General features: G+C 30.3%; 2 protein-coding genes across 2 annotated transcripts in view; both read left to right on the forward strand.

The window, feature by feature from the left end:
* LOC129913355 (scaffold protein salvador) overlaps positions 1-16,097 on the forward strand; it is a 110,410-nt gene that overhangs the window by 51,776 nt on the left and 42,537 nt on the right. The gene's annotated exons all lie outside the window — the stretch shown is intronic.
* The window catches only part of LOC129913358 (torso-like protein), a 24,426-nt gene continuing 8,329 nt past the window's right edge, over positions 1-16,097 (forward strand). Inside the window, exon 1 of the mRNA XM_055991983.1 lies at positions 1-246. The gene's annotated coding sequence lies outside the window, so the exon portion shown is untranslated. The remainder of the gene's footprint in view (positions 247-16,097) is intronic.

The raw sequence follows: 16,097 nt of genomic DNA on the forward strand, positions 1-16,097 counted from the left end.
TCTGTGAGCAAGTTTATAGTTTATGAATTTGTTGAATAAAAAAAGATAAATAAAATGGAAATTTTATCCATGAAGTGGATGACATTAAGCGAAGAGGAGACCTTCTGACTGACGAGAAAATCATTCGTCTATATCGGATTCGGATTCAGATACAAAAAGAGAGATATATCTACATTATTTGGAGTTTGCACGTGTATTTTACAAATTTATTTATCATCATATTGTTAAGCGACTGTCATTTTGAGAGTAAGTGATGACCTTTGATGTTCTACTTAGAGATGTTATTTGACATTGTACTCATAGTAAAACCTATTATCTATCTATCTACCTGCCTTACTAAGATATTTAATTAGTTAAATTGTTTTAGACAAATTTATCGTCATGACGAGGTTTTCTCAAAATGGAATTTGTTTTTAAATGCGATAAAGTTGATTACTTGTGATTTCTTGTTTGAATTTAATAAAATTAAGAAAAAAAAAATACAGTAGTTTTTGAAATTGAAAATTATTTTCATTAACTGTTATTTTTCGAAATGCTGGCAAAAATTAGTTATAAAGTAGAAATTCCATTTGCATTTAGGTACTAATATTCTTAACGAAAAATATTTTTAATCAATTTATTTTAATTACCCTAGGTACTCTAATGAGAAAAATGATAATTGAATTTTATGCCTTTATTAAGTATTGTGAAATGCATTTTTATAGAAGTTGAGATATACCTAGGAATAGGTACCTACAACAACTGTTTACCTATCGTTAGAGAAAAAATAACTTACTAACGTGCTATAAATCGCAATAAATTTCAATGGGAAATTAATTATTATTAAAAATAAATTTACACTTCCTTGAAATCTTATTAGAACTTAATGAACTCATATTATTTTCAATACATTCTTATTTTGATAAAAAGCGAAAAAAACATAACACTGTAAGGTGAAAAAAAGGGTAAACCTCGGAATGAATGCTAGTAGAATTTTTTTCTGCTCAATACCTACGTTTTGGCATTCTATAACATACCTCAAAAGTCTAGAAAAATCTTATATCCGCAAGTTGCGATTTTCAAGGTCAAAGCGCAAAATGGAGATTTTCAAAACTAGCTAAAAATTCGTAATTTTCAAAAATTTTCTCCAAATCCATGGAATGAAACATCAAAAGAAAGGACTCTTTAGACTCTATTCATAACTGAAAACAAAAAGTTTGTAGGAGTTCGGGTTGCTGAATTATTTGCAATCACGGTTTCCGTTTTGGTAGAATCCCACCAAATTTGGTAGGTTTTTTCGGCTTTGGTAGGTTGGTATTGGTAGGTTTAAACTCCATTTGGTAGGTTTATTTAAGTCACCTTAAAAAACTAATTTACATGTTTTTAGAATATTTATTAAGTGCTTTATTCTCAAGTCAGTCCATTACATTTATTTAATTTCTTTCTGATAGATTACAAAACCTGTTTCTAAATTCATTTAAAAGTTCTAGTGTTCTCTACTTCAAAAAGCGTTTTATCCAGATAACGTCAAAAATCGACCAAAATTTTGCATCTCATTAGCCCTGTTCTATTGGAGGGTAGTTTACTACTAGTAGATCTTTTGGTTAATCTAGTACTATCATCTACTCATGCTCTTCTTCCCGAGTAGATACGATTTGTATTGAATTCGTTCAAAGTGCGTTCCATTGAAAATCGCTAGTAAACTACTAGTAGTAGTGGAACAGGGCTATTGATGAATTCACTGTGTTACCTACTTAGACAAAACTCATTTTGGAAGAGAGGTCACTACGACTTATAATTTAATTTCATTCAATCACTACGCTTAAAACAAACGCCAGAACTTCAGATCTTTGAAATACCTATTTGTAGTTTTGAAATGATAAAAGCAACGAATTTTTCTGAATAGCATCAGAAAAATTTTTGTTTATCAAATTTTATCAAAAACTTCGTTTTGCTTCGTCACTTTCATCACTTAAAAACGAAAATTAGAGATTTGGAAGGTTTTTGTAGGGGAAGGTGGCCTAAAATGGCCCCCCTAAGGAAAATGTCCTGTATCTCGAAAAACAGTAGCATTCAAACTTAAATGCTAAATACTTTTCAAAGTTTAATAGAGGGTGTCCCACAGTCACCGCCCCAAATGAAAACCATGGATTCCTGAGGTCATTTTAAGTCGAAAAACTTAAGAGGTAATTTTCTCGTTTTCGTCCCGTTTTCGAGTTACCACGGTTTTTATGATTTTTGCTCTCTTGTCCTATTAACTGGACTATTAACTGGCCTTATCTTTGCCAAACTACGTTTGATTTGAAAGATTTGCAACCAATTAAGAATTTATTGCAGTTTAAGTTTGTGTCAAAACTTTTTTTTCTGCGGACAACCGTTTCTCCACAATTTTGCATCAAACACAACTTTCTTCGTTTTTTAAGTTGTTTTTTACACTTTCATATCATTTAAGTCAAAAAAACACGTAAATGAGTACTAATTTTTTGTGCTTTTTATTAAACCCCAGTTTATTTTCATAAAAAAAAAGGTTTTATTTCATAAAAAAGGCTAGGTACTGAAAGTAATTAAAAAAAATAAACAAACTGAGTGAATTAAAAAAAAAATAATTTTTCAATACAAAATTAATTTAAATGAATTAAAACTTTTTCTGAGCTTCATCTATTTGTTTTTTTCTTAACCACAATTGCTCAGAAAAAGTTTTTAATTCATTTAAATTAATTTTTTATTTAAAAATTATTTTTTTTTTCATTCACTCAGTTTGTTTGTTTTTTTTTTTTTTTTTAATTACTTTTAGTAGCCTTTTTTAGGAAATAAAACTTATTTTTTTTTTATGAAAATAAACTGGGCTTTAATAAAAAGCACACAAAAATTACACTCATTAACGTGTTTTTTTGACTTAAATGATATGAAAGTGTAAAAAACTACTTAAAAAACGAAGAAAATTGTGTTTGATGCAAAATTGTGGAGAAACGGTAGTCCGCAGTTTTGAGACAAACTTAAACTGCAATAAATTCTTGATTGGTTGCAAAAAAAATCTTTCAAATCAAACGTATTTTGGCAAAGATAAGGCCAGTTTATAGTCCAGTTAATAGGACAAGAGAGCAAAAATCATAAAAACCGTGGTAACTCGAAAACGGGACGAAAACGAGAAAATTACCTCTTAAGTTTTTCGACTTAAAATGACCTCAGGAATCCATGGTTTTCATTGGGGGCGGTGACTGTGGGACACCCTGTATATTACTCTCACATTTTTTTCATTAGCAAGTTAAAAAAGTTCAAAAAAGTATTTAATTTTTTTAATTTTCAAGACGTCTACAAATTTCACTGATCAAATTTACCCGGGTAAAATGGCACACTGTCCAAACATACGTTATTTTAAATGCGAAATTGAGTCAAAGGGCTCCTTTTCCATTTTCTTGGAACAAGTGGTGCTTAATCCCCCCAGATCTTTGATCCAGTCATTTAAAACCCAGTTCATGTTGGTTGCTCATCTCGTTTTTGTAGTTTTTGCAACTTTGAATGTTTTGGATGCTTTTTTCCAGGTTTTTTGACGGAATCAAGGGCTTTCCTCAGTCCAGGACTTCCTCTCTGTACATCCTTCATAAATAGCAACTATTTTCACTTTAAAAAATGAAAATGTGAAAAAAAATTTAAAATGGCATGTAAAATAGGTATGCCATTTTACCCGAGCACTAAGTAGGCCATTTTGCCCATTTTGAGTTTTTTCAATTTAATTTTTACACCAAAAAATTTAAAATCGTTTTAAACCAACTTATTTCAGTAAATTAATAAGAAATACTTCATGCGTACATACATTAACTTCTTTTTCCAAAATACAATGTTTTTTATACCTTTTTTTAGCAAAAAAAATTTCACAAAATTATAACGAATGTGCTTTTTGAGGTGGATAGAGACAGTTTGACCTGTCAAATTTCAAATAATGGCTTGAAGTTGCTGAAATTTCGTATATGTTGGTTTTGTAAGATAAACTAAAGAATCGCGTCCATAAAACTTTCTAATTATTTTCGATTCTACAATTTCCAACCAGGGGGCCATTTTACCTTGAGGTGCCATTTTAGGCCACTTTCCCCTATAATTTGGTAGGATTTTTGGGGAAATTTGCTAGGTTTTTTTTCACCAGTGGCAACCGTGTTTGCAATCGATATTTATTTTTTTTCCTTCATTCGGAAGCAAATATTTTCGGATCAAATTATAAATAAATCATTTTGAGTGCAAGAGTAGAGAATGAAGTTATGGATGATTAAGTTGGAAATTGTATGTTGATGCATTCTGGCTATATAGCGCATTATTTCAATGTAATTTTTAATGTAGATTCGAATGAGGCCAAAAATCTTTCGAGTACCAGAGTTATTCCTCAGTTCTGTGGAATTCCATTGATCGTTAAAACTTAAAACAATAAAATAGAAAAAAGAATTTTATTTTCACGAAAGTTCAATCTGAAGGCAACAAAATCAAAAACGAGTTTTCAAAAATGTTCTGCTTTGGCGGTTTCATTTGTCAGACAAATAACGAAATGAAACAATTTGGAACTAAATCTCATTTGTAAATATAACACCCATTCAAAAGTCTGTTTAAAAAGGTCATCAAACCTTCTTCTATAAAGTTATCTCTTAAACCGATAAGTCACTGTCAAAAAAACTACAAGTGGCACAAATTTTAAGAATTTCGTCAATTCACTTCGAAAACGAAAATAATCCTTCCTTCTCAAACTTTTAACAAAACAAAAAAAAAAACTTAAACAAAACTCAATCAACTGTGAAATAAAAACAAATAAATATCATATTATTGTTTAATTTTAAAGATGGCTTATTGGATGTGAAATTTGATATATTTATGCCGAAACAGGTAGAACATACTCGTATTAGTGTTGATATTCTTTTACGTATGTTTTATCTTTAATTTGTTAATTATTTGTATTTGAATGTAAAAAAAGAGGGTTGAAAAACATAACAAAAGCATATATTGAAGTCAAAAAGCATGAATGAGTGCACATGAGACACAGTCACTATGAAGTCGGCCTCGTTCCGGCACCTTTACATATCGTGTCGGATGTCGGATCGTCTAGCAATGGAAATTATATACACACTTCATATCATAAGATTGGTCCTATTGTATCTGTTTTATATCAAAAAATTTAAGAGAATGTCTAACAAACGTTTAAAAAATAAAAAATCATAAAAATGTATTCAAATAGGTTCTTGGACTTTTTTTCGTGATTGTAACATTCATTTTTTCTAATGTGTATTAAGCATATTGTTTTATTAATTTATTCTTATAGAGAAAACTATAATAAAATTAATAAAACAATAGGTTTCATACACATTTTTCAAAAAAATTGCCCTCAAAGTAAAAAATTATTATGGGCAAGAAAAAATGATCAGCCTTTAAAATATCTGAGCAATCAAAAAAGATTTCATAATTTTGTAAACGCAGTTACAAGGAATGACATTTCTTCTTAAAATAAAGACGTCTATCAACTTTGTACCGTTAGTATTAACAGAGAAATTATCGTTAACATAAGGTATACCAAAAAAGTGGTACACTTTTACTCACCCATGCCATTACTCAAAATCTGGTCATACGATTTTGTTGTGACCTATAAGGCATTTGTTCGGGATGTCAAAAGCAAACTCTGTGCAAAAAATTGGAGAGTTTTACTGAAACCACTTTTTCATACAAATAGTGCGGGGTCCTTCTTTTACTTAGCTTGCTCATCATCATCACATGAATACTTTTTCCTATTTCTATAAAATTAGCTTCAATTCATTTGCCCGGAGTGTATCTATCATTTCCATTGTTTATGTTTTTTTTTTCTCTTCTTTGTTACCTATTTACATTTTCGTGACTATCATCGGCATACAATTATGATACACATGATATTTTTATGCTTTGCAAGAAAGTGTGGACTCGGGTTGTATCTTGTGTGTTTGTCTGTCCAATTGGTAAAAGTGTTTGCTGAACTGGAAAAAACACTTCCGGAATAACTTATTTTCTATGTTTGGCCGTCTGAGCTCATTTTTCTGTGAGTTTAATTTTTTTTTGTAGGTCCGAAATGTGGTCTAGTTTGATTAGTAATTGTACCCACCCTAACACCTTAGTTCTATAAAATGTTTTATTATTTTAAAGGAAGAGATATTCTCTATCGATATTTTGCTACGTCTATGAACAAATATAGACTAAAAAATCTAAAATGAACTTAAAAAAAAAATAGCCTTATCTCTGTTATGAAAATAAACAACTCAAGTATCATACACTTAAATCACACAAAGTATCATACACTTCAAACAAATAAATTCAAGTGCACCACATTCAATTAGACCAGTAATTTATTTTTTTTTAAATCAAGGAAAATTCTATGTTGAAACAAGTGATCTTGATCAATATCAAAGGTTTTCTCAAATCATTATATAAATAGACATAGACTTAAACTTATTCTATTCTAACTTTTATAATAAATCTGACCCCAGGTGGAGGTCTTTAGAATTGTGCATAAATTATACTAGAATAAAATTTTATATAAATAAAATACATAATAAATAGATAGAACTAAACTTGTACCTACTGGAATCGGAATATTGTACAAAATCATTATAATATTTAAATAAAATTGTATGTTGGGAACTTAATCGCTATTTACTCAATGTGCTAAATGATTGTTTACTTTTATGTTTGTGGATTTAATTAAGTACCTTAGTTTGCATAACAAATAATCACTTGAATTTAATTACGTAACTTTACCTACTTACGAATTTAATTTTTTGTGATGTTCTTAACCCTTTCGGACCCAGCGTTACTCTCATGTAACATTTTTTTTTAAATTCGTAAAAAATATTAAATTAAACAATTTTTTAGGTTACGATGGCTTAATTGAAAGATAATAATGCCTAGTTACTGGATTATTACAAAAAGTTAGTCAAATATCATACTTTTAATTTTTTTTTTATTGAGAAAGGGACTGAAATTCACATTTTTTTTTTTTTTTGCAAAAAAATTTTTTTTTATATATGGTCATAATTTTGAAAAAAAGATATAAAAAATGTTAATGCAGAAAGTGTTTTGTTTTTTTGCTTAGAAGAAGTAGCATACATTATAGTTTCATAAAAAGTTATTTTCTCAGTTCTCCGACTTTTTTTGGTGATCATAGGCAGTGCATTTTACTTACATGTAACATGAGAAAAACACATTAGTTTTGCTATTTATTATTTTGGAAAATAACTTTTTGCTATTCATAATTCTTAGTTGTGATGTATTTGACCTGATAATACCGAAAAAACATTTTTTAATATTGATTTTCATAGCTTGGGTTCGAAAGGGTTAAATTCTAAGCCATGTGTGTAAGACTGTAAGAGCTATATAAATTTATTGCCGCAACTAAGTGTTAAAGATTTCCATCACACTGGAGGGAGAAATATTTTGTTTGAGTTTTACTGTTAAGTCCTACTGTCTTTTTCAGATGTGCTTTTGAATACGTTTTAGGGGAAAACCGTGACGGGTAGGTAACGCTACCCAAGATAAGAGCTGAGGCTGCTATTGCGAAAGCTGCTTTCAATCACTCTGCTCTTCCACAGTGAGCAATGAACAGTTGCGATTCCTCTTCAATGTAGCTGCTCACTGCTCAGTCGTCAGCCTTTCATTTTTCTTCATGAAGCGATAAAGTGAACAGTAAAAATGTTCGATGCTCTTAAAAATTTCACTTCTTTTGCAAGAAAAACTGCTCTCTGTTCTTTGTAACTTCACTGCTCTTTTTCAGAAATAGTTCTTGGCTCTTTAAAATATCACTGTTTTTTATGAACGTTCTGTTCCTAATATCCAATGATTAGATTTAGAGAAAAGTTTAACATGATGATGTCGAAACAGATAACTTCTATTTGAATTACCTATTATTGTTTCAGTGCCTGCACAAAACAAGAGTTATTTTTGTATTACAAAAATCGAATCTTTTTTATTTTTTTTGCATTCCATATTTTCAATCATTTTAAAACTAGGAAGAAATTGAATGATATAACTTGTTGCTTTAACTGCTATTTAAAGAGTGATTTAATAGAAGCCGTTAATCGCTGCTTTTTTAAATACTGCTCACCGCTATCGCTGGTCTTTAAAAATAGCTCTGTAGAATACCTACTTTTATCCATAATATACTCTCACCTACGTCAAGTACAAAGTTTCTTTCTTTATCGGTAAAACGAAAATGGCTTGAAATTTCCTTTTTTGGAAGACGAAAAGCTTGAATTACAAAACGGGAATAGGTCACTCGGAGAAATATTTTTGACATAAAACTGTATTGAAAAAAAAAAACATTTCAGACTCTTGACTCTGAAAAATTGTGATATTAATTAGTCTATAACTGTTAAGTATTAACAAATGATCAACCTTATTCGAATTTTTACTAGCGATATTTTTGTCATGAAGGATAGTAAATTACATTCGACAATCTTAACCTAAGCTTCCCCAAGTTCTCAAGTTAAAAATTTTATTCGGTAGACCAAGAAAGTAAATTACGGAAATCATTTATTGATTTAATCTTGAAACTAAATCGTATTAAAAGTTTATATTACATAACACTTGCAAATTTAAATTAAATTTTTTAGTTCTAAAATATTCAAAGTTATAATCTTTTGCTTATCGCCTTTTCAAATTCAAGCACGATTGAAACGTTATCATTCTCAAGTTTATTTTTAGAATAAAACTGATATATTTTATTATTTTATTATTATTTTTTTTTTTTTTGTTTGTTTAAATTGGAAGAGTGTGCGGTGCAAACGTTAAAAGTCTGATAATCTAATGAATGCCAACAATTTTTATTTCCTTCCGTAAACATATTTGTTTTACTATTTTTTGTTTAGAAGTTTAAATATAACTGATAAAACATCTGTGTTGGTTTTATCTGTTTTTAAGCTTACCAGCCTAAGTCAAATACTTTCCAGATTAACAGCCCGATGGGAAAGAATCGGGGTATAAAAATGCCCATTCAATATAAGGGCCTAAAAAAATAAGTTACATACACATAACACAAATACATATGTATGAGTTGAGTAGTGAGACTCAGGATTATCAGTCGGATGAAATGTGACCATGTTAACAGGGATACAGTGTCAAAGTCACCCTCTTCATTTAGTAAAGTAAAATATAAGTTTAGTATAAAACGGGTGTCGTTAAAGGTACCTATGTATAATAAAGGTCATAAGCCTTTACAAAGCAGGCATTTAAGTAAGTATTCGCACTACACAACCTTCCATAAAATCAAACCTGTAGTAAGTAAACGTTTCCAACTTAACTTTATTCTGTAAGTTAACGCTCTTTTCAAGTATGAAATGTACCTTCTAGTTATTTGATGACCCTAATATCTATTTTTACTTTGCCTGGTTGTCTACACACGAAGACAATTTTAAAATCCAACCTTCGTTTCGCTTAAAACTCATTTTGTATCCGTACACCTTCCTTCCTCTTGAACGCTGCTAAAACAAAAATCAAACAAAACAAATCCAAAACTGGTTGACATTTAATATACAACAACGACCGACGCGACGCCAAAACTTTTGCAACACACACTGAAGTTGTACTACTTCTACTCACTTTTTTACAATATTCTCTCTTACAAATTATACCTAAGCTGAGCAATGACAGTGAGTATATGCTTCATAGTAAAAAAATATATCTAAGTATAAGCCAGACTTAAAAAAAAACAACTACCAAGATCAAAAACCTGCCCAACATGTTCATATCTTTTTGCATTTTACCTAGAGTTCACTATGCTCTGTTTCTTGTCACCCTATTTCTCATAGATACTATGTAACTTGAAGTAATTCAGATACAAGAATATCTACAAAAATGCATACATATTTACAAAAAAAAAATAATTAAACATAAATATGATCAACTTTTCTAAACATAACGGTTTTTTTATTGCATTTAAGTTGCAATTGAAACAGGACTGGCTGCAATTGCAATATGATTTTAAACGAGCTTAACTTTAAGGTTAAAACAAATTGGGCGCAGAAAAATAGAAAATGAACTAGTTTCGTAAAATAAAAATGAAATGAATTTCTAATTTACCATCATTAACTTTGATTAATTGAATGCCAATTACAATTAAAATTATGCTTCTGTTAGTCTTTAACTGATGTGTTAGTTTTGACGTGTAGTTTATGAAAAGTTGAACCAACTATACATGATTTATCTTTTTTGACGTTTACAGTAGCTTCAAATGAATTGATTTGATTTTACTGTCAAAAGACTGACACACAATTTGTTTCAGTTCGATGATTTAGTTAGTTCAGGTTTTTGAGATTTTAGCAATGTTAGCAAAAATGTTCATTTGTCTAATTTAACACATTTTTGCACTGGTGACAGCTTCAAAAAATGATAACTTCGGAGATATAAGAAACTGGGTTTACTACCAAAGTTGCAGAGGATAAAAATGTAGATGCTTGACATCGAATCCTATTCTAGGATTTCAGCTTAAATTTTTTAAACGGTCCTTTAGACCGGGTTAAATTTCGAAAATGTACATAATTTGAAAAAAAAAAAATACCTTGAGGACGTTTTAATATGGCATTTAGAGATTGAATAAGTAGTTTTGCAAGAAAAAAAAAACTTTACATCGATGTTATTCGACGTCAAATGTATCCAAAAAAACGCGTTTTTGAGCTGTTAATATTCAATTATTTAAAAAACGTGACGTGTCAGTGAAATTTTGACTTCGGATTCGGACTCAGCACACAAAAATCAATTAGAAAAATAGGGTTTAGTTCAGGCTCTATTTTCGTTGCCGACAAGTGTTACCGATGGCGCGGATTTGGACAAATCTCGTATTTTTATTTCTGTAGTTTACTCGAAGTCGTACATCCACTATAAATAAGAACAAAATTTAAAAATACATGTATAGTCAGTTGGGGTAAATGTGGACAGTTTTTACATTTTGCATAGGAACATTTTTGTGGAGAAGTAAAAATATTAAATTTTATTTTTATTTTCTAACTTTTGGAAACAGATATTATATAACTATACTCTGTCCGATAAAAATTGGCAGTACAGGCCTTATGGGAGAGCTTTTTCAAAAACAATGGGACCTAACGATTGCTAAAAAGCAATTTACGAAAAATATGCCCCTGAAACACACAAGAACACCACAGACGCGCCATGGCATTGTTGTTGTTATTTCTTTATTAAGCGAAGTACATCCTCCTGTGACCGATCTGCCTCACGATCTGTGGCAGAATGAAACTCAATCATAAAAGCTGTTTATTAAAAGTATTCACAATACATAAGAGTCATGGTATAAAAAGAGAAGGTATGATCATTAGAAAAAACTCAGTATCGAGAACTGTCAAAACTTATGGCTACTTAAGGTTTTGACAGCCCAGCCCATTGAAATTGTTGTTGTAAACAAATTTGTCTTGGAAATTGTTGTTGCTTTTGACTTTGCCAAATGCCAAACGTCAAAACCTTATTACCCCATTTTGTAAGATAGCGGCTCTAATGATCATACCTTGTCTTTTTATACCATGCATAAGAGTTACCATTGGTAAACTTCCTTCATAAACTACTCCTTTTTCTATTATTTTTCTAAAAGAGCTTTCAGGATTAATGCTTTTTTCAAGCTTTTTGAACGAAAAAAAGCATATGTGCTGTCGTGGTGTTGGTGGCTATTTGATTTTTATTTTGTGTATGTAGGAAAACAGTTAATGTCAACATTTTAACATGCATTTTAAGATTTCAACAGGCAAAATTTTGTACCCATGCGTGGGGTCGGCCTGCGTCTTAAATGGGTGAATTTTTTATTTGTTATTTTGGTGTTAAACGAAAAATTTATTTTTTTTTTTCGTTTTTGTGAAATTTTACTGACAAAATGGTAACGCTGGTACCTTTTCGAAACATTTTTTTTTTGATAATACGGCATCGCTAAGTGAGCTTTTTTATGTGATAGACATATCCAGAAAGCGTGAAGCAGAGTGAGATGCAAATGCCCTACCTTCCCTGTACTGCCAATTTTTATCGGACAGAGTATAGAAACTTATTTCGTGTTAACAAATATATAAGAACTCAAACAAACGATTTAGGTACGATTCACACATTCGATCAACTTTAACTCTACCTTGTCATTCTACTATCCATCAGGTGAACTGCCCTATTTTACCTTTTTTTGACATCCACGTGAACGTCAAATAAAAAAAAAAAAAATGGCGACGAAGTAAATTGAAAGAAAAAAAATTTTTGTGTTGTGGCATTTTGTTTAATTTAAACGATGGTGAATTTATTTTTACAACCAAAAGTGACAGATCCGCAAAATTTTTTATGCGGATTAAAAATGTATGGAGCAAGTTAATTTACGTGAATAGTGGAATACCGAACAACATTACCGATATTACCGAAGTGAGTTTAGATTCCCCCGATGAATAGCAGAATGGTAATTGGTGAATAACACGGTGTTACAAAAATGAGGTTTTAAAATATACGCGGGCGAAGACCTATCACGTTTTGTAGAGCTAGTCGCACTGATTACGAAACGGTATTTAAAAAGTCCCTATCACCCCCAAAATCTGGAGTTAGGGGCAAAAAACGGTTTTTTTGACCTTCACCCATTGAAAAAAATCTAGCTTCGTCAAATTTTTACCCATTTTCGATTTTTTTACAGTTTCTAATAGGAGATAAATATACCTTTTCAACAATGTATAAAACATGTAACTCGGTTAAACCACCTTTATAAGCTGTCAAAGTTCAAAAATTCCATTTTTTTCGTCATTTATCCAACTTCTACATCAAATTAAAGTATATATTTTCACAACAGCATGCTGTTTTAAAAATATATTCTAAAATAATATTTATTTCCAAATCAAACGAGGTATTTTTTATGAAAATCAGTTTAAAATTGGCTTAGAAAAAAAAATTTTTCGATTTCAACCCAGATACAGAAATTCGAACTTTTAGGTATAGAACAAAAATGTTGTTTTGGCACGTAGTAGGATAACTTGGGCGCCAGGATTTGATAACGAGTTTTTGTAGAGGAGCTCAATACAAACATTTTTTTCTTTGGGAGGGGGGTCTATCTCACCCCGTTTAGGTGGGAGGGGCAGTTTTCTAAAAAAAAATTATCAAAAAAAAAAAAAATATTAAAAAACAACGGCAACACTAACAGTAATAAATGATACCATTTCCGAAACGCAAAATTGTACATTTAATTCTAATTTTTAAATTAATATATTATAACTAATAGTTTTTGAAATAATCAATTTCAAAGTTAAAAAAAAGGGGAAAAAAAAATTTTTAAAACTCATTTTATACTATTTTTGTCCAGATTGTGAATTTTAATAAAAAAATTACTCACACAGAAAACTGCCTCAATTGATTCCTTATTGAACAGAGAAAGCTATATGTTTCTATGTTTTCTAGTTTTTGAGAAAATTTAAAATTGAAAATTTGTACACATGTACAAAACATAATTATGATGTGTATATACTTCATACGCACTCAAATATCTTCTGTATTTTCTATTCTTTAAGCTGGCTTTTGGAAACTAACTTAAAATGTAGGTATAAAAATGCCTCAAAATAATGGTGGGTTACTTCGTCAACTCCGTAGAGTTCTAAAAAAATTTACTTTGATATTAGCAATATAAGAATGCTTTGCAAAATTTCCTGCGCTTTCGGAACTTCCTAAATTGTATCTATATTAATTCCGCTCTTGCAGCTATGTATGATGTGTTAATGTTGCATTAAAACCATAATTTTGGCATTCTGAGCGCGCAGCGCAGCTAAAGCTCTATAACAACTGTCCTAGTTAAAGGTGGTAATTTTAATCTTTGCGCGACCATCGTTTGTTGTTCACTTCGTATGCATTGAATGTCGTTGCATATAATATTGAGTTGCGACGACGACAGTGACGACGAAGACGACACACGGCCGTTACGCTGAAGCACCCTTTGTTATTATGCGGGTGGCTCTGAAGCGCGGGTAACCTATAACAAGTCGCTTTTTATGTACATGTGTCTGATGTCTTTGGAAAAACGACAGAAATTAACAAAAGAAAAACGCTGTGCTCATTTTTATGGATGATAGTTATGGAACGGTTGGCGCGCGGGCGCGCAGTAGCTTAAAACTTTGGCCACCATGTTAAGTCGACTAGTAAATTTGGAAATGAAGGTAACATTCAGAGGTTGTCGTTATACCAATGGAATAAACATTATTATGGGCAACAGTGTGACAGAGGCGGTTTTTATTGTTTAAAGGTCAACAAATCGTAAACAGAATTACCAAGAAATTTGAAGTTTATATAAAAATGTACTTAGATTTAATAGATCAAAGAGGTAGTTTGTTTTTTTATTTTATTAATTCAATCTGCGTTCAAAATGTTAAACATTTAGATAACTGGGCTAAATATTCATAGATAAATTTATTACTTGGATATTGGAAATATCTATTTCGAGTGTGTGAGCTGTGAGCTGTAATATAAAGCGGTATTAACCTTATTATTAAGGTGTTATTAAAATTTATTACTAACCCTCTTTAGGCACACTCTGCGTGAAAGCCAAACGATTGCGAATTTGGTTTGTACTTTTTCATGTCGTTATAACTTTTTTCGGTTTCAATATTTTATAGGGAATAAGTATATGAAATTGAAGTAGAATTTTCTGAAGAATTCGAATATTGTATTCACAATTATAATTCCTAAAAAATATATTGTTACCATTATAATGATAATGTTTTGCGAATACCTTTTTTAATTTTAAAATTTTGTCCAGCCAAATTCACACCCGTGTGCCGAAAGAGGGCTAAATAAGATTTATTACTTTCAAGCAGTATTTCTTATTCATGCCTACAAATATAAAAATAAAATTAATTGTAATAGTTCTAATATTGTACCTATAACATTTTATATTTAATTTTCTAGACCCATCAAATGAATTTTATTTAACTTTGGACCTAGTCAATTAATCTCATTTAATAAATTAATCATAAAGTTGAACATTTTAGCGACTACCATTATGGTGACAATCAAGGGCGACACTTTTAAATGCAGAAAATTCGTAAATCCATGGCTCTTTATCCGTATCTGAATGCTATAGTTAACCTTTTTGACACATAACTGAATCTGCTGAAACTGATGGTCCATTTGTTTTATTTTTATTTTTGTTTTTATTTTCTCGTTTGTACGCAAAAATGTGAATTCCAAAAAAAAAAAAATGGCTTGTTGACAGCGGACAGACGACAGAAGACCAAAAAAGAAACAAAAACAAAAAATATACAAATGATAAGTCAAGGTGAGCAGGTTTGCATACAATTGTTTGGTGGTAATTACGGTCGAGATCATCGTACGCTCTGCGGGTAGTTAGATTGGCAAGGTTCACTGCACAGCAGCAGATCTTCGTCATCATTAACATTTTTATGCTCCCTTTGCCATCTGTCCCCACAAGTGTTTTTATCTTTTCTTTTTTGACATATCTCTTTTTTTGTTTAAAATAATTCTTGTAGGTACCTCGTAATTTGTTGTATTGTTATCATAAAATTAAAGTTGCACCAAGATATAACAGCGATGGACAAGCCTTTTCTTATGTTAAATAGGGTAAAAACCCATAATTAAGATCATATCATATCTTGAACAAAGAAAAAAGGTTTATGTCCTTATTGAAGAATTAACACCCCAAAGTTAAAATAATAAACATCTATTACATGTACATATATTTGAGATTGGTATTTCCATTTGATCTCATAAAATGTAATTTAAAAAAAATGTAATCCTATCTATTAGATCATAATATGTATTTCCATAACAAAAATATGACTTTAATTGTTTAAAATGGTTACCTGTGGGTGTTATTAGTTGTTTTGTAAATTTAAGAATGCTAGCAGCGCCATTCATAGGGGAAGAAGATGGAATGAATAACTTTTGATTTTTAACATCAGGAAATTTAAAAAATAAACAGTATAAATTAAAGCGATTTTTAAAGAGCATTGATAGCGGTAAGCAGCATATAAAAAATCAGCGATTAATAGCTGCTATTAAATCACTCTTTAAATAGCAGTTAAAACTGAAAATTACTCTTTAAATTTCCTCTTGATTTGGAATATGATTGAAATAATGGAATAATAAATAAATAAAAA

This window comes from Episyrphus balteatus, chromosome 3, assembly GCF_945859705.1.
Source record: "Episyrphus balteatus chromosome 3, idEpiBalt1.1, whole genome shotgun sequence".
In the NCBI taxonomy this organism is placed as follows: domain Eukaryota; kingdom Metazoa; phylum Arthropoda; class Insecta; order Diptera; family Syrphidae; genus Episyrphus; species Episyrphus balteatus.